Source organism: Bombina bombina, chromosome 5 (assembly GCF_027579735.1).
Source record: "Bombina bombina isolate aBomBom1 chromosome 5, aBomBom1.pri, whole genome shotgun sequence".
Taxonomy (NCBI): Eukaryota; Metazoa; Chordata; class Amphibia; order Anura; family Bombinatoridae; genus Bombina; species Bombina bombina.
In genome coordinates this window covers 282355416-282376579 of record NC_069503.1, presented here as the reverse complement: position 1 = coordinate 282376579, position 21164 = coordinate 282355416, and positions in this window count along the sequence as shown.

Sequence of the window (21164 nt, the reverse complement as noted above, 5' to 3'; positions counted from 1 at the left end):
ATACAGTATATCTATCTGTATATATCTAAATATAATCATATATATATATATATATACTGTATATGTTACCAAAATACCATCAGATATATGTAGAAATATTTATTTATGAATAAATATTCAGATTTTCATGTTGAGTTATCGCAAATGGCAAAATTTCATTGGGTTCGAGTGAGAGTAAAATGTTAGTTGTTTTTCCATTTTTTTCTCCCTTGAATTCTATGGGTGGGAATACATAAATGCACACACGATATTCTAACTTCGGATTGTTGCACTCATCAGTTTAGCACAAGAGCGAAAACAGTTTACTTTCAACTCATAATATGAGCTCAACCCGATGAACGCAAAATTCTTAATTCTAGCACAATTATCGCTCAAGCCGGAGCGTTAATTTGCGCCCCACTCATAATCTGGCACTTAATTAATTAATTAATTAATTTTCAAATATATCTTACCATTTCTCCTATTTGGTTTTGATTCTCTTATGACCTCCATTTGTGAGTTAACACATAGACTTGAAGGGTTAATATTGCTAACATTGCATGCTATAACAAATGCAATACAATCTGCATTTAACCATTTTACAACAGTTTTATGTTTTAATATCCTGCAGTAATTGCTAACATTTACTGTCCCTTTAAGGACATATCTCACATAATTCCTGTGTATTTTTTAAAATTATGTTAAATAAGCCAAAAATATGTGTAGAGCACTTTAAACTGAAGCATATTCTTTCTTGAGGTTAAGGGAATTCTAAGCATGAAATTCTTCAAATTAATAACTGTGCTGAATGCTAGAAACTTTGTTTATTCAAATTGGAATAGTTGCATCAGAGGTAATGTAGCTATTAGAATTCACCATACATCTATTTGCAATAAAAAGAAGGCTAGGCAAATAACTTTGATTTTCTTGAAAATAATGTCATGCATTCTTAATTTCTAGTTCATATAACAGAAAGAAATAAAGAAAGTATTGTGCAAATAAGAATTTCCAAATCCTACTGCTGAATATTAATGTTGCACTTCAAAGTTAACATTTTAATATGTTTGCTTTTCAGATCACGTCTACAGAATTATCTAAATTGGATATTGAAGCTGTACACTTCATTGTGTTGACAGCTTTAAAACAAATTCAAGATTTGTAAATCCTTCACTGGGAAATAAAAGTAATGAAAAAGTATTTTGGACATTGTTCTATACTGGAAGTTTTGTCCAACATCTAAAAAAAAAACCGATAATATAACAATTTGAATGTGAAGAGCTTTAAAGGTACAGTAAACACTTTGAGATTGTAATATAAAATGCATAGTTGTAAAAAGCCTAACCTTGCCACATATCTGTCTTTAATATAGAGTTTGTTATATTATTGTTTCTATTGAAGCCAAGCAATGGAGATTTCATTAAAGGCACATGAAACTCAATGATTCAGGTAGAGCGTATAATTTTAAACAACTTTCCCATTTATCATCAAATTTGCTTTACTCTCTTGGTATCCTTTATTGAAGAAGCAGGAATGCACCACCGGGATCTAGCTGAACACATCGGTAAGCCAAGGATAAGAGGTATGTATATCTGTGCTGCCACCAATCAGCATCCAGCTCCCAGCTCCTGAGCCTATCTAAGCATGCTTTTCAACAAAGGATACCAAGCGAAAGAAGCTCATTAGTTTAAAGGACCAGTCCAACACATTAGATTTGCATAATCAACAAATGCAAGATAACAAGACAATGCAATAGCACTTAGTCTGAACTTCAAATAAGTAGTAGATTTTTTATAACAAATTTCAAAGTTATGTATATTTCCCACTCCCCTTGTACCATGTGACAGCAATCAGCCAATCACAAATGCATATACGTATAGTCTGTTGAATTCTTGCACATGCTCAGTAGGATCTGGTGACCTCAAAAATTGTAAATATAAAAGACAGTGTACATTTTTTTTAATTGAAAGTAAATTGGGAAAGTTGTTTTAAATTACATGCTGTATACTGAATCATGAAAATTAATTTAACCTGAGTGTCCCTTTAATAGAAGTAAAAAGAAAAGTTGTTTAAAATTGTATGCTCTATCTGTATCTTGAAATCATTTTTGGGGGTTTCATTTCCCTTTTGCACAATCCCTTTCTTCTCCAGGAAAGTCGTGGGTGGAATATTGGAAACATAATTGCAGAAAACAGTGTTTTTCCTCTGTTCTAATAATGATCAGACTCTGCTTATATTATTAATCTATTGGTAGACTTCTGAAAAAAAAAAAAATGAAATTACAAGAAGTTTACTGTGATATCAGTGTGTTATTGTAATGAATCATTTGAGATATTTTACTAAAAATGTGTTTTATCTCAAAGATAGGATTTTAAAAATATTTTACAAATTTTTTTAAAAAATATAAATGTTAAAATGATGAATAAACCAAAATGTTTTGTTGGTTGCTGTATCTATGAGTTAGTGAGATGTGTATTCAGTTGAAAAAAACTATGGCCTAGATTTAGAGATTGGCGGTAGCCGTGAAAACCAGCGTTAGAGGCTCCTAACGCTGGTTTTAGGCTACCGCCGGTATTTGGAGTCACTCAAAATAGGGTCTAACGCTCACTTTTCAGCCGCGACTTTTCCATACCGCAGATCCCCGTACGTCAATTGCGTATCCTATCTTTTCAATGGGATCTTTCTAACTCCGGTATTTAGAGTCGTTTCTGAAGTGAGCGTTAGACATCTAACGACAAAACTCCAGCCGCAGGAAAAAAGTCAGTAGTTAAGAGCTTTCTGGGCTAACGCCGGTTTATAAAGCTCTTAACTACTGTACTCTAAAGTACACTAACACACATAAACTACCTATGTACCCCTAAACCGAGGTCCCCCCACATCGCCGACACTCGAATAATTTTTTTAACCCCTAATCTGCCGACCCGCCACCTACGTTATCCTTATGTACCCCTATCTGCTGCCCCTAACATCGCCGACACCCTATATTATATTTTATTAACCCCTAATTCTGCCCCCCTCAACGTCGCCTCCACCTGCCTACACTTATTAACCCCAAATCTGCCGAACGGACCTGAACGCTACTATAATAAAAGTTATTAACCCCTAATCCGCCTCACTAACCCTATAATAAATAGTATTAACCCCTAATCTGCCCTCCCTAACATCGCCGACAACCTAACTTCAATTATTAACCCCTAATCTGCCGACCGGAGCTCACCGCTATTTCTAATAAATGGATTAACCCCTAAAGCTAAGTCTAACCCTAACACTAACACCCCCCTAAGTTAAATATAATTTTAAATCTAACGAAATTAATTATCTCTTATTAAATAAATTATTCCTATTTAAAGCTAAATACTTACCTGTAAAATAAATCCTAATATAGCTACAATATAAATTATAATTATATTATAGCTATTTTAGGATTAATATTTATTTTACAGGTAACTTTGTATTTATTTTAACCAGGTACAATAGCTATTAAATAGTTAAGAACTATTTAATAGCTAAAATAGTTAAAATAATTACAAATTTACCTGTAAAAGAAATCCTAACCTAAGTTACAATTAAACCTAACACTATACTATCAATAAATTAATTAAATAAACTACCTACAATTACCTACAATTAACCTAACACTACACTATCAATAAATTAATTAAATACAATTGCTACAAATAAATACAATTAAATAAACTTGCTAAAGTACAAAAAATAAAAAAGAACTAAGTTACAAAAAATAAAAAAATATTTACAAACATAAGAAAAATATTACAACAATTTTAAACTAATTACACCTACTCTAAGCCCCCTAATAAAATAACAAAGCCCCCCAAAATAAAAAAATGCCCTACCCTATTCTAAATAACTAAAGTTCAAAGCTCTTTTACCTTACCAGCCCTGAACAGGGCCCTTTGCGGGGCATGCCCCAAGAAGTTCAGCTCTTTTGCCTGTAAAAGAAAAAATACAATACCCAAGCCCCCCAACATTACAACCCACCACCCACATACCCCTAATCTAACCCAAACCCCCCTTAAATAAACCTAACACTAAGCCCCTGAAGATCTTCCTACCTTATCTTCACTATACCAGGTTCACTGATCCGTCCTGAAGAGCTCCTCCGATGTCCTGATCCAAGCCCAAGCGGGGGGCTGAAGAGGTCCATGATCCGGCTGAAGTCTTCATCCAAGCGGGAGCTGAAGAGGTCCATGATCCGGATGAAGTCTTCTATCAGCGGCATCTTCAATCTTCTTTCTTCCGGATCCATCTTGCAGACCTCCGACGCGGAACATCCTGCTGGGCCGACGGACTAAAGACGAATGACGGTTCCTTTAAGGGACGTCATCCAAGATGGCATCCCTTGAATTCCGATTGGCTGATAGGATTCTATCAGCCAATCGGAATTAAGGTAGGAATATTCTGATTGGCTGATGGAATCAGCCAATCAGAATCAAGTTCAATCCGATTGGCTGATCCTATCAGCCAATCAGATTGAGCTCGCATTCTATTGGCTGATCGGAACAGCCAATAGATTGCGAGCTCAATCTGATTGGCTGATTGAATCAGCCAATCGGATTGAACTTGAATCTGATTGGCTGATTCCATCAGCCAATCAGAATATTCCTACCGTAATTCCGATTGGCTGATAGAATCCTATCAGCCAATCGGAATTCGAGGGACGCCATCTTGGATGACGTCCCTTAAAGGAACCGTCATTCGTCTTTAGTCCGTCGGCCCAGCAGGATGTTCCACGTCGGAGGTCTGCAAGATGGATCCGGAAGAAAGAAGATTGAAGATGCCATTGATAGAAGACTTCATCCGGATCATGGACCTCTTCAGCTCCCGCTTGGATGAAGACTTCAGCCGGATCATGGACCTCTTCAGCCCCCCGCTTGGGCTTGGATCAGGACATCGGAGGAGCTCTTCAGGACGGATCGGTGAACCTGGTATGGTGAAGATAAGGTAGGAAGATCTTCAGGGGCTTAGTGTTAGGTTTATTTAAGGGGGGTTTGGGTTAGATTAGGGGTATGTGGGTGGTGGGTTGTAATGTTGGGGGGCTTGGGTATTGTATTTTTTCTTTTACAGGCAAAAGAGCTGAACTTCTTGGGGCATGCCCCGCAAAGGGCCCTGTTCAGGGCTGGTAAGGTAAAAGAGCTTTGAACTTTAGTTATTTAGAATAGGGTAGGGCATTTTTTTATTTTGGGGGGCTTTGTTATTTTATTAGGGGGCTTAGAGTAGGTGTAATTAGTTTAAAATTGTTGTAATATTTTTCTTATGTTTGTAAATATTTTTTTTTTTTTGTAACTTAGTTCTTTTTTATTTTTTGTACTTTAGCAAGTTTATTTAATTGTATTTATTTGTAGCAATTGTATTTAATTAATTTATTGATAGTGTAGTGTTAGGTTAATTGTAGGTAATTGTAGGTAGTTTATTTAATTAATTTATTGATAGTATAGTGTTAGGTTTAATTTTAACTTAGGTTAGGATTTCTTTTACAGGTAAATTTGTAATTATTTTAACTATTTTAGCTATTAAATAGTTCTTAACTATTTAATAGCTATTGTACCTGGTTAAAATAAATACAAAGTTACCTGTAAAATAAATATTAATCCTAAAATAGCTATAATATAATTATAATTTATATTGTAGCTATATTAGGATTTATTTTACAGGTAAGTATTTAGCTTTAAATAGGAATAATTTATTTAATAAGAGATAATTAATTTCGTTAGATTTAAATTATATTTAACTTAGGGGGGTGTTAGTGTTAGGGTTAGACTTAGCTTTAGGGGTTAATCCATTTATTAGAATAGCGGTGAGCTCCGGTCGGCAGATTAGGGGTTAATAATTGAAGTTAGGTGTCGGCGATGTTAGGGAGGGCAGATTAGGGGTTAATACTATTTATTATAGGGTTAGTGAGGCGGATTAGGGGTTAATAACTTTATTATAGTAGCGCTCAGGTCCGGTCGTCAGATTAGTGGTTAATAAGTGTAGGCAGGTGGAGGCGACGTTGTGGGGGGCAGATTAGGGGTTAATAAATATAATATAGGGGTCGGCGATGTTAGGGCAGCAGATTAGGGGTACATAGGGATAATGTAAGTAGCGGCGGTTTACGGAGCGGCAGATTAGGGGTTAAAAATAATATGCAGGTGTCAGCGATAGCGGGGGCGGCAGAATAGGGGTTAATAAGTGTAATGCTAGGGGTGTTTAAACTCGGGGTACATGTTAGGGTGTTAGGTGCAGACGTAGAAGTGTTTCCCCATAGCAAACAATGGGGCTGCGTTAGGAGCTGAACGCGGCTTTTTTGCAGGTGTTAGGTTTTTTTTCAGCTCAAACAGCCCCATTTTTTCCTATGGGGGAATCGTGCACGAGCACGTTTTTGAGGCTGGCCGCTTGCGTAAGCAACTCTGGTATCGAGAGTTGAAGCTGCGTTAAAAATGCTCTACGCTCCTTTTTTGGAGCCTAACGCTGACATTATATGGACTCTCAATACCAGAGTTATTTTTATGGTGCGGCCAGAAAAAAGCCGGCGTTAGTTTTTCGGGTCGTTACCGACAAAACTCCAAATCTAGCCGTATGTATTTCCTGTTAGTTTTATTATACAGTTAAACAACTTTTACTTAAAGGGATATTGTACTGTAATTTTTTCTCTGTATTTCCAATCATCTGTGTTACATGCTAGAGTGTATCACATTGTTTAAAAATAGATCCTTTACGGGGAACTTCCGGGAGGCAGCCATGACAGGTCGCTCATTTCCACTCTGCTCCAACATCTCAGAAATTTTCGCTTGACACAATAATTTTGAGGGCTCATCTGTCAACTCCATGATCATATTTTCATTTTATTAAAGATCCTGCATCGGATGAACTCACAATTTTTGAGATCAATGAGATTTTGAGCACCCGGAGCATACTCTAAGGCTGAGGCCTTTACTTTACCCCCCGGCTAGGCACATTTGGGTCTTGTCATTAAGCAGCACACATTGCTGATCGCAAAGTACCCGAAGTGTACTGCACAATATACCTTGAGGGGATCCCACATCTTTACCTACCAGATGGAGTCAGATGAAACACTTTCATACAAACAAATTAAGAATCTTCTAGACGAACATTTCTTGCGTCTTGGGAGTACTTTAGCTGCAGCTTGGGGAAATGACAACAGCTTGGATCCGCAGCCTAGCACTAGCACCGACAACGGAGTGCACACAATGCTGGAATCTCCTACCAAATGTAAAGATGCATTTGTGATACAGCGATCTGATGTCCTATCTGGGGACAAGTGGCATATAAAATATACAACTGCAGCCACTCTACACAAGCATCAGGTGGAGATCGAGGTGATAACCCCTACTATGCCTTCCCAAATACCTGCTGTACCGTACCCGGATCCGGCGATAGCTCTGGAGCGCCATGGTCTAAGCAGTTACACAGATCGGCTCACCGCTACACAATCAGCTGCTGTGACCCTGCAGGCCGATAAATTGGCTTTGGAAGGTATAATGTATGCACCCATTGTGGTTGCAATCCTGGCCCTACTTCCACCCCACTCCAGATTCAGCCTCTTAGACTATACCAGCCTACAACATGGACTCTTGCCTAATAAAACAGGAGTGGGCTAGACACCACTATGCAAACAGACGAGGGTGGTGAGTGGTACATTTGTCACGGCTCCCCACATTAATGGACTACCAAAACTATACGGACTCTCCCGAACATAAATGGGACTTTGTTTATGTGATAACGTACATTTTATACGTTTTTTTATATCGCAAGGCTGTGTCTTTTGTGTCCTTATGTTCATAGATGAGATAATGCCTTTGTATATCCTTTTCTTTAGAACTGCTGGTTTGAGATTTGATGGGGTAGCCGTGACAGTAAGCCAAATATATCTCTTATGTATATAGTTAAATGTTGGTCATAACTATGGAAATTGATTATTTACCTAGTGTCTATTTTAAGATGAGGTAGTTAGAATAGTAAACTGAGGATATTTGCTATGCAGCTTGTGTGCTGTCAGTTATAGCAATAGGGGCTGAATGCTAAGCTAATATACTCTTGCAGATTAAATATATCTATATCATCTTTGGTGCTTTGCTCTTAGTTGCACTGATCTATTTTACTGTTCATAGCCTCTATATGTTCATCGTACCTGCTAGATTGAGAGTCATTAAAGGCAATTGGAGCGACGAACTAAAGATACATCTCATAAAAATTCCTGTTAGCGACAGCACCAGAGGCTGAATGATTATTTAATATATTTCTACAAGCTGAACATATCTCTTTGCAAAACTGTGATGTTTTTGTGTATTTGACTTGGAAAATCCCAATACATGTCTCTATCGTACCCAATATAGTGAAATTTGGAGAGAGGGAAAGAGTAGCAAACTTAAGATACCCCTTATAAGTACAGCTAACTACGAAATATGTACCCCCACCTAATATATATTTGCAGGCCAAATATATCTCTTCCCTTTCGCCTAGCAGCAATAACTATATCAACGCTATCTCCTACTTTAATTCCTCCAACCACACTTGGATGTCCCTATTTTTCCTCTACCATTAGTTGGCCTTGGAGTCTCGCTGTCTACGGCCGGGATGGCGAGATCCTATCATTGCGGAGAAACTAGTGGGCGCATTATCTATCTCTAGATTATGTTTGTATGAGCTGTTCTGACGATAATCCTCCCCATAAAAGTTTCACATTATCTATACAACAAGATATGTATACAATATAAAGCATCTCTTCACTCTATTTCCATCCTCAGATATATAATAGCTAGCTTAGCTAAGGTTATGAGCTGTGGCATTTTCTTTGCCACGGAATATCCCCTGCAAGTCTATAGCTCGCAAAATACGGATATTTCTCCTCTGTGAACTATTGACTCACATTATGTCCTAGTAAATGTTTCTGTTTATGACCCTAGCCCTGCATACTTTATAGCAGGTGTACTTGCTCCCTATTCTATACAATTATTAAGACGCAGGATAGTCACCCATGGTATAACTCCAGCTAGGTTCCTGTACCCTAGACTCCTGTAGATGACTGACTCTACCGAAAAGAAAATCCAATTTTCTTTTTCTTCCCTACTTAACAAACAAACAGTTAAATAAACCTAAAACCTGAGGTATAATCACTGAGGCCCACAAGTGGCCTCCTACCATTAGTGTAACCTTCCGCTAGTGCTATTCATTACTTTTAATATGAGGTCCAAAAGTGGCCTCTTAGACGAATAAGAAGGTTCTCACTCTGTATTGGCATATTCCTGAATTGTTTTCTATCACATCTTCTTGCAGCAGTTGTATATGCTATTTGTTTTTTGCAAACTAGTTTATAAGCTGTCCATATTAATAAGCAACCCTAACATGTAACCCATACAATGTAGCTTGTCATAAGAAATTTGAAGTCTCATTGTATATTACTGCAATTCCTTTTTTTTTTTGCTATTTGTATGCCAAATTGTTACCTCAATAAAAAAAAATAAAAAAATAGATCCCTTACCTTTATATTGTCATTTAAAAATAGGTGTTTGCCTATTGAAACAACCATACTATACTGAAAACATGAATACTTTAGTATGCTCTATAAAATAACAATGTATTCAAGAGGCAGCAAGCAGTACTCAAGTTATCAGTAGGGGTGGAATACACAGGTAATACCAATTTCCTTTTCAATTGCTCTTTCCAAGTATTGGCCACTGTGTACAGACAGAGAGGTAAGATAAGAAAGCCTTAATGTTTAGAGAGATAAATAAGATTAAAAAGTCTTCTATTTCTGCAGGCTCAGACCATTTATATGGGTATGTTCTTGAGAACAATGGATTGAGGCTTAAATCAGCAAAATAAGCTACAATATTTAGAATCAAAAATAAACCTGAAGGTCTAGTTTCCCACACGTTATACTCTGCAGCTAATATAATAAGTAAATGTGAGCCCATTATTGGTTAAAACCAATTTTATAGTACATTGTCCCTTTTAAATGGACAGTAAAATCAAAATTAAACCTTCATGATTAAGACAGAGCATGATATTTAAAATAATGTTCCCTTTTACTTATGTTATTACATTTGCTACCCTTCACTTTGCCCTTGAACATACTTATGTATACTCTTAAACAAAGGATACCAAGGGGTCGATCCGATATAAAGCGTCGCCCGCAAAAGCCGGCGACGCCAATATTTACGCTGATTTGGTATCACATATACGGCGTAACCTAGAAGTTACGCGCGTATATTTCTGCCGTCGCCCGCAGTTTTTTGGGCCATAGGCAGGTATACCAAACCAGCGCAGTTTGGTATCCAATATGCAGCGTAAGGACTTACGTGGCGAAAATGGAGAAAACTTACTCCATTTTCACCTCGCCACAAAAAGCAGCCGTAAGAAGCCTTACGCTGACTATTGGAGACCCGTAACTCCCTAAACTGGCTGCTAAAATAAACCTAACACCTAACGCATGCGCAATGTCTATCTCCCTGTCAACCGCGATCTTCTAAAATAAACCTAACACCTAACGCATGCGCAATGTCTATCTACCTGTCAACCGCGATCCCCCCCCCGAAATCCCTAATAAAGTTATTAACCCCTAAACCGCCGCTCCCGGACCCCGCCGCCATCTACATAAACTAACCCCCTACTGTGAGCCCCTAAAACCGCCGCCATCTACCTTATCTATCCCCTAATTAGAACCCCTTACACCGCTGTCATCTACCTTATCTATCCCGTAATCTGACCCCTTACACCGCCGCCACCTATATAAAAATTATTAACCCCTAATTTAATCTACCTACCCCGCCGCCAGCTATGTTATCTATATTAACCCTAAGTATATTATAGTTAATATAGTTATTACATTATATATATTAACTATATTAACCCTAATTATATTAGGGTTAATATAGTTACTATAGTATTTATATTAACTATATTAACTCTATCTAACCCTAACACCCCTAACTAAATTTATATTAAATTAATCTAATTCATTTATAAACTAAAATATTCCTATTTAAATCTAAATACTTACCTATAAAATAAACCCTAAGATAGCTACAATATAATTAATAATTACATTGTAGCTATGTTAGGGTTAATATTTATTTTACAGGTAAATTGTTAATTATTTTAACTAGGTATAATAGATATTAAATAGTTATTAACTATTTAATATCTACCTAGTTAAAATAATTACCCAATTACCTGTAAAATAAATCCTAACCTAAGTTACAAATACACCTACACTATCAATAAATTTAATAAACTACAAACATCTATCTAAAAATACAATTAAATTAACTAAACTAAATTACAAAAAAAAACAAACACTAAATTACAAAAAATAAAAAAAAGATTACAAGATTTTTAAGCTAATTACACCTATTCTAAGCCCCCTAATAAAATAATAAACCCCCAAAATAAAAAAAATTCCCTGCCCTATTCTAAATTAAACAAATTTCAAAGCTCTTTACCTTACCAGCCCTTAAAAGGGCCTTTTGTGGGGCATGCCCCAAAGAATTCAGCTCTTTTGCATACAACAAATACAATCCCCCCCCCATTACAACCCACCACCCACATACCCCTATTCTAAAACCACCCAAACCCCCCTTAAAAAAGCCTAACACTACCCCCCTGAAGATCTCCCTACCTTGTCTTCACCACACCGGGCCGAACTCCTGATCCGATCCGGGCGATGTCTTCCTCCAAGCGGCAAAGAAGAATTCTTCCTCCGGCGATGTCTTCCTCCAAGCGGCAAAGAAGAATTCTTCCTCCGGCGACGTCTTCCTCCAAGCGGCAGCAAAGTCTTCATTCTTCCGGCGGCATCTTCAATCTTCTTTCTTCGCTCTGCCGCCGCGGAGCATCCATCCAGGCCGACGACTGAACGACAAATGAGGTACCTTTAAATGACGTCATCCAAGATGGCGTCCGCCGAATTCCGATTGGCTGATAGGATTCTATCAGCCAATCGGAATTAAGTTAAAAAAATCTGATTGGCTGATTGAATCAGCCAATCAGATTCAAGTTCAATCCGATTGGCTGATCCAATCAGCCAGTCAGATTGAGCTCGCATTCTATTGGCTGATCGGAACAGCCAATAGAATGCGAGCTCAATCTGATTGGCTGATTGGATCAGCCAATCGGATTGAACTTGAATCTGATTGGCTGATTCAATCAGCCAATCAGATTTTTTTAACTTAATTCCGATTGGCTGATAGAATCATATCAGCCAATCGGAATTCGGCGGACGCCATCTTGGATGACGTCATTTAAAGGTACCTCATTCGTCGTTCAGTCGTCGGCCTGGATGGATGCTCCGCGGCGGCGGAGCGAAGAAAGAAGATTGAAGATGCCGCCGGAAGAATGAAGACTTTGCTGCCGCTTGGAGGAAGACGTCGCCGGAGGAAGAATTCTTCTTTGCCGCTTGGAGGAAGACATCGCCGGAGGAAGAATTCTTCTTTGCCGCTTGGAGGAAGACATCGCCCGGATCGGATCAGGAGTTCGGCCCGGTGTGGTGAAGACAAGGTAGGGAGATCTTCAGGGGGGTAGTGTTAGGCTTTTTTAAGGGGGGTTTGGGTGGTTTTAGAATAGGGGTATGTGGGTGGTGGGTTGTAATGGGGGGGGGGATTGTATTTGTTGTATGCAAAAGAGCTGAATTCTTTGGGGCATGCCCCTCAAAAGGCCCTTTTAAGGGCTGGTAAGGTAAAGAGCTTTGAAATTTGTTTAATTTAGAATAGGGCAGGGAATTTTTTTTATTTTGGGGGTTTATTATTTTATTAGGGGGCTTAGAATAGGTGTAATTAGCTTAAAAATCTTGTAATCTTTTTTTTATTTTTTGTAATTTAGTGTTTTTTTTTTTTTTGTAATTTAGTTTAGTTAATTTAATTGTATTTTTAGATAGATGTTTGTAGTTTATTAAATTTATTGATAGTGTAGGTGTATTTGTAACTTAGGTTAGGATTTATTTTACAGGTAATTGGGTAATTATTTTAACTAGGTAGATATTAAATAGTTAATAACTATTTAATATCTATTATACCTAGTTAAAATAATTAACAATTTACCTGTAAAATAAATATTAACCCTAACATAGCTACAATGTAATTATTAATTATATTGTAGCTATCTTAGGGTTTATTTTATAGGTAAGTATTTAGATTTAAATAGGAATATTTTAGTTTATAAATGAATTAGATTAATTTAATATAAATTTAGTTAGGGGTGTTAGGGTTAGATAGAGTTAATATAGTTAATATAAATACTATAGTAACGATATTAACTATATTAACCCTAATATAATTAGGGTTAATATAGTTAATATATATAATGTAATACCTATATTAACTATAATATACTTAGGGTTAATATAGATAATATAGCTGGCGGCGGGGTAGGTAGATTAAATTAGGGGTTAATCATTTTAATAGAGATGGCGGCGGTGTAAGGGGCTTACATTAGGGGTTAATAATTTTAATATAGATGGCGGCGGTGTTAGGGGCTCACTTTAGGTGGTTATAGATATAATATAGCTGGCGGCGGGGTACGGGAGCGGCGGTTTAGGGGTTAATAGCTTTTTTATTGTTAGGCTAGTGAGGGGGGATAGCGGATAGAGGGTTAGACTTGTCGGGCTATGTTAGGGAGGCGTGTTAGACAGTGCGGGCTATGTTAGGGAGGCGTGTTAGACAGTGCGGGTGTTTTAGACTTTAGTCAGGTTTTATAGGCGCCGGCAGTTTCTAACGTGGCGCAAGTCACTGGCGACGCCAGAAATTTGTACTTGCGCAGATTTATGGACATCGCTGGTTTGTGAGACTTGCGGCACGTTAGCATCTGACGGCGACTTATATGGGATAGCTCGAGTTGCGAGCTGAAACTGCGGGCGACGCCGGTTCCCTCGCTTGCGCTGCAAACTGCGATCTATATCGGATCGCGCCCCAAGAGAACAAAGGAAATTTGATAGAAGTAAATTGGACAATGTTTAAGTTTGCACACTCTTTCCAAATCATGTAAGTTTAATTTTAACTTTGCTATCCTTTTAACTGTTTTTCATGCAAAAGTATTTTGAACAGAAAATATAAATATATATATATATATATATATATATATATATATACATACATACATACATACACTCATACACACATTTGAAGATTTATATTCTATAGATATGACTATTGTTTTGAATACATTTTATCTCTATTCAAGCTTATCAACCGTAATGTGTGTAAAAAGTGAATTTCCAACTTAAACCTAGAGACAGGCATATTGCATCCTCTATAAATGTCAGGAATTGTCATTTGGTTAAATCCCTTCATTGAATGCCTAGGCACAAACAAAAGTTGGCACACCAGGGCTGTTCCCTGTATCTTTATCTAGTTTCAGAGTAAACTAAATATAAGATTTGAGAAGGAATAAAATAATTTGGACTAGTTATTATGCTTGTTTCTAAAATGAAGCTGTTGTTGAAAAATATAGTAAAAGCAGAATTCCAAAGTGCCTTGGTTTTATTAACTGAATCAGTATCTGGCCACTAATATTTAGTGATACAGCACTATTTTTGGATTAATAAATAAGGGAATCAATAAATAGTAGTGGCTGATTAAATAATGATGTCTGATTGCTGTGAACATCCACTATTGAGGTTCTGACTCCAGTGGTAAGAACACGGTGTAAAAACAATTAAACCCATTATTTTTCTTTCATGATCCAGATCCAGAATACAATTTTTAACAACTTTCCTATTTACTTATATTAATAAATGTGTTTCATTTTCTTGGTATACTTTGTTGAGAGAGCAGGAACCCACTACTGGGAGCTAGTTGAACACAACAGGTGAGGCAATCACATGTGGCTTATATGTGCAGCCACCAATCAGAAGCTAGCTCCCAGTAGTGCATTTCTACTCCTGGGCCTACCTAGGTATGTTTTTCCAACAATATATACCAAGAGAGCAAAGCAAATTACTAGCTTTACTAGTCTGTTCTGGCACTTCTAAACCACCCCAGTGTGCAATCCACTCCTAAAAGACAAATGATGCAGACAACAGTGGCATTCTGACATTTCCATAAACTTAAAGGGAAAGTCTACACCTTAGTCATCTTAATGTCTTACCTTAGATTAAGTTGCAAATAGCCTCCTGTACCTTTTTTATACCTTGGCAATAGACTGGTACTCACAAGTGTGGCAGCACTCACTCATGCTCAGTGGCACCTACTGGGATCTGTCAGTGTCCCAGCTCACTGTTCTTGGGCTCTCACACACCTCCGTCAGGGGCGTAGTCTCCAACAGCAAAAGAACAGGCTCTCAGTCAAGTGATATGTATAAAATCACTTTTAATAAAATAATGTAAAAACACAGTGTACAAAAAGTTCCCACTATGTATTAAAATCATGCAACTAGTTACTCAGCTGACACGCTGTTTCCTCAGGCATCTACACTAGATGCCTAAGGAAACAGCGTGTCAGCTGAGTAACTAGTTGCATGATTTTAATACATAGTGGGAACTTTTTGTACTCTGTGTTTGTACACTAAGCACGAGTGAGTGCTGCCACACTTGTGAGTACCAGTCTATTTCCATTGTATATATGTATACTGCCTGTACGATATCACACTAGGAGGGGCCCTTCTGTGTTTTGTTTGCACCATCACAGATTCCTTTTTTCTGACCTACTTCTGGGAAGGAGCGGCCGTTATCTGAGGACAAAAGACACCAAGGAGTGCAAAACCACGTGGAAGTTTCATCTTTAGAGACTGATCACCCCTTGGATTGATAAGTTATAGCATTTTATGCAACAATTATAGTTACTAGCTACATTTTTTATTGTATTATATAGTGTTTTATATTGGTCTGTTTTGCGCCCCCTTGAGTCGTGATGTGGGATTGTCCTCAGGTCTGTTTTTTATATCATGCAGCAGGAATGGTAAAATAGTTATTTTAAAATGAATATTGTTTCTGGCCACTTTGAAATTGATGCCAAGCTCCGCCCACTATTTAAATCACAATCTGGGCTGCATATGGCGTCCATTCACAAAAGGCTCACTAGTTGAATTCAACAGACTGTCAGTGATATTCAGCAGAGTGCCTAGATGTAGCCCAGATCCTGACGTCTTTAGTGGGTGGAGCTTGGCAGAAACAATATTCATTTTAAAATAATGTTTTTACCGTTCCTGCTACCAGATATAGAAAGGGGTGCAGGAGGCTATTTGCAGCGTAATCTAAGGTAAGATGTTGAAATGACTAAGGTGTAGACTGTCCCTTTAATAATAAGTTGATTTTTTGACTGTTTTAATACAGGAAGCAGACATTTATACAGTAATTTATGTCCATTTGTTTTAGAATTAGTTTTAAGGTTGTATTTCAAAAATGCAGGATTCCATTTAGAAAAGCACAAACATTAAACAAAAATGACATTACCTAAATAAAAATTACTTAAAATAATTAAGAAACTGAAAAATAACTTTAAGATAAACATACCACAAAAGCAATAATAATAACGGGACATTTAATTTTTGTGTGGTGGCATTGCCCTCACTCCCCAATGGGACAGCCACTACTGGGACACCACCACAAACAACCTTTCCTACAGACATATTATTTTTGGCTAAAGGACTCTAATTACAAAAAAATAAATAAATAGTCAGAAACTACTGACTATGCTCAGACCACAACAAGGAAAATGACTATAATGGTCACTGTTGCTGCTTGTCGGGAAAGGGTAATTTTTGATGAACTTAGATTAAGTTAGAGAAATTAGATTTCCTTTTCAGCAAAAAAAATGTTATTATAGTAGGAGGAATAAGGTTATTTGCAACAGTGGGAGGTACACAGAGTGGATCATTTGTTATGTTATGGACATCTTTTAGGTGCTATAGGTCCTTTAGGTCAGTGTTTCTCAAGTATCCCCAACAGGCCAGGTTTTCATTATAGCGGGACTTGGGCACAGGTGAGATAATCAGCTGATCAGTAACCATGGTAAATAACCTGCTTTCACCCATCAGCTTATTATTTCACCTGTGCTCTAGTTCAGCTATAATTAAAACATGGCCTGTTAGAGGTACTTGAGGACCGCAGTTGAGAAACACTGATTTATGTGATATGCTTTATTATGATGTGAGGTCCCTTGGGTCTTTAAAGAGGTACAAGAGCTGGCTAGCTCAGTATGATTGAGACCAGTGGGTTAATTGTTAATTGTGGGTGGTTGGTCACCATTAAGGACTGATGATGTGGGGTAGGGTTACTGATAAAATTAAAGACAATTGTCAAAAGTGATCATATACAAGTTGATAATGGTAGCAAAAGGTGGGTTGAACTGCAATAACTTTTCTAATGTACTGACTTTTTAACAAGGACAGAAAAGAACTAACCCTGAGACCGACCATGAATCTCAAAGAAAAATAAATCTAGCTGCTACATTTAAAAAATAAACCTTTAGTTAAATCTCATATGGTCCAAACAAAGTCTTATTAATGTCTCCTCAATAATACTAACAGTATAGCCTATATCCAAAAAGTTTTTGTCATCTTGCTTAAACTAACCTGGAACCTGTCTTCATATCATATTATCCTCTTGAGTATTTAAATATGACTACTAGATAGGATCCTAACTATACCTGGTGAATGAAGACTTCATAGTCATACCTTAATAAATGATTCCTGTCAGACAAGATAAGTTCATGCAATTTTAAACAAGTTTTCAATGTATTTCTATTATCTAATTTGCTTTATTCTCGTTGTATACCTAGGTAGGCTCAAGTTCGGCAATACACTACTGGGAGCTAACTGGTGATTGGTGGCTCTTCATAAATGCCTCTTGTCATTAGCTCAGCCATTGTATTCAGGGTGCTGACAATAAAGAAAACGGTAAAGTTGTTTAAAGTTGTATGCTATATCTGAATCATGAAACAAATTTACTTTATTTTATATCTTGTTAATCTAAATATTTTCTTTGTAGAAAAAATGATGTCTTGCCTCACTATATATCAGTATGTATGTCAGAGACAGGGTTATTTAATGCATCAGCAACACAAATAAGGTTTCTAGTGTTCCCATACCATAGGTCAAATATTTAGGACCAGATTTAGAGTGAAGTGCTAATTAACTGCGATAGAAGTAAGCTTTTTGTACTCTTCGGGTTGCACTAGTATTATGAGTTGAAAGTAAAGTGTTTCAACAAGCACAAAAAGCTGTCCTTAGAATATTGCGTCTGTATGTCTATAAATACATATATAAATACATAAATACATATGTACCCGGCACAGTATACGCTGAGAGCCTGACACAAAAAAGCAGACTGATGTTTCACAGTCCAAAATGTTTTTATTTTTTTAAATGTACACTTACACTACTATTAAACAATATATGAGTGGTGGCACTGGGCAAGTGGGCACAGTATACGCTGTGGGCCTGGCACACACTGCTGGCAAGGCAGGCAACTGCAATAGATTACACTATCAGACTGATGTTTCACAGTCAAAAAAGTTTTTTTTTAAATATTTACACTACTGTTACAACCAGATATGAGTGGTTGGCACTAGTGGCAAGTGGGCCTGTCACACATGCTGGCAGGCAGGCAACTGCTATTAGATTACACTAGCAGACTGATGTTTCACAGTCAAAAAAGTTTTTTTTTAAAAAATTTTACACTACTGTTAAACAGATATGAGTGGGTGGCACTAGTTGGCAAGTGGGCCTGGCACACACGCTGGCAGGCAGGCAACTGCAATTAGATTTACACTAGCAGACTGATATTTCACAGTCAAAAAAGTTTTTTTTTTAAATATTTACACTACTGTTACAACAGATATGAGTGGTGGCACTAGTTGGCAGGTGGCCCCTGGACACATGCTGGCAGGCAGGCAACTGCAATAGATTACACTAGCAGACTGATGTTTCACAGTCAAAAAAGTTTTTTTTTTTACAAAATTTACACTACTGTTACAACAGATATGAGTGGTGGCACTAGTTGGCAAGTGGGCCTGGCACACAAGCTGGCAGGCAGGCAACTGCAATTAGATTACACTAGCAGGACTGATGTTTCACAGTCAAAAAAGTTTTTTTTTAAATATTTACACTACTGTTACAACAGATATGAGTGGTGGCACTAGTTGCAAGTGGGCCTGGCCACACTCTGGCAGGCAGGCAACTGCAATTAGATTACACTAGCAGACTGATGTTTCACAGTCAAAAAAGTTTTTTTTTAAAAAATTTACACTACTGTTACAACAGATATGAGTGGTGGCACTAGTTGGCAAGTGGGCCTGGCACACACGCTGGCAGGCAGGGCAACTGCAATTAGATTACACTAGCAGACTGATGTTCCACAGTCAAAAAAGTTTTTTTTTACAAAATTTACACTACTGTTACAACAGATATGAGTGGTGGCACTAGTAGCAAGTGGGCCTGGCACACACAGGCAGGCAGGCAACTGCAATTAGATTACACTAGCAGACTGATGTTTCACAGTCAAAAAAGTTTTTTTTTAAAATATTTACACTACTGTTACAACTGATATGAGTGGTGGCACTAGTTGGCAAGTGGGCCTGGCACACACTGCTGGCAGGCAGGCAACTGCAATTAGATTACACTATCAGACTGATGTTTCACAGTCAAAAAAGTTTTTTTTTTAAATATTTACACTACTGTTACAACAGATATGAGTGGTGGCACTAGTGGCAAGTGGGCCTGTCACACATGCTGGCAGGCAGGCAACTGCAATTAGATTACACTAGCAGACTGATGTTTCACAGTCAAAAAGTTTTTTTTTTTAAATTTACACTACTGTTACAACAGATATGAGTGGTGGCACTAGTTGGCAAGTGGGCCTGGCACACATCTGGCAGGCAGGCAACTGCAATTAGATTACACTAGCAGACTGATGTTTCACAGTCAAAAAAGTTTTTTTTTTTACAAAATTTACACTACTGTCTACAACAGATATGAGTGGTGGCACTAGTTGCAAGTGGGCCTGGCACACACGCTGGCAGGCAGGCAACTGCAATTAGATTACACTATCCAGACTGATGTTTCACAGTCAAAAAAGTTTTTTTTTTAAAATATTTACACTACTGTTACAACAGATATGAGTGGTAGCACTAGTTGGCAAGTGGGCTGTCACACATGCTGGCAGGGCAGGCAACTGCTATTAGATTACACAGCAGACTGATGTTTCACAGTCAAAAAGTTTTTTTTTTAAAAATTTACACTACTGTTACAAAAGATATGAGTGGTTGGCACTAGTTGGCAAGTGGGCCTGGCACACAGCTGGCAGGCAGGCAACTGCTATTAGATTACACTAGCAGACTGATGTTTTCACAGTCAAAAAGTTTTTTTTTTAAAAATTTACACTACTTTTACAAACAGATATGAGTGGTGGCACTAGTTGGCAAGTGGGCCTGGCAACATACTGGCAGGCAGGCAACTGCAATTAGATTACACTAGCAGACTGATGTTTCACAGTCAAAAATTTTTTTTTTACAATATTTACATACTGTTACAACAGATATGAGTGAGTGGCACTTACGTTGTGGGCCTGGCACACACTGGCAGGCAGGCAACTGCAATAGATTACACTAGCAGACTGATGTTTCACAGTCAAAAAGTTTTTTTTTTAAAATTTACACTACTGTTACAACAGATATGAGTGGTGGCACTAGTTGGCCAAGTGGGCCTGGCACACAGCTGGCAGGCAGGCAACTGCAATTCGATTACACTAGCAGACTGATGTTTCACAGTCAAAAAGTTTTTTTTTTTTTACAAAATTTACACTACTGTTACAACAGATATTGAGTGGTGGCACTAGTTGGCAAGTGGGTCCTGGCACACACATGCTGGCAGGGCAGGCAACTGCAATTAGATTACATCTAGCAGACTGATGTTTTCACAGTCAAAAAGGTTTTTTTTCTAAATATACATACTGTTACAAACAGATATGAGTGGTGGCACTAGTTGGCAAGTGGGCCTGTCACACATGCTGGCCGGCAGGCAACTGCTATTAGATTACACTAGCAGACTGATGTTTCACAGTCAAAAAAGTTATTTTTTTACAAAATTTGCCACTACTGTTACAACAGATATGAGTGGTGGCACTAGTGGCAAGTGGGCCTGGCACACACGCTGGCAGGCAGGCAACTGCAATTAGATTACACTAGCAGACTGATGTTTCACAGTCAAAAAGTTTTTTTTTAAAAAAAATTTTACACTACTGT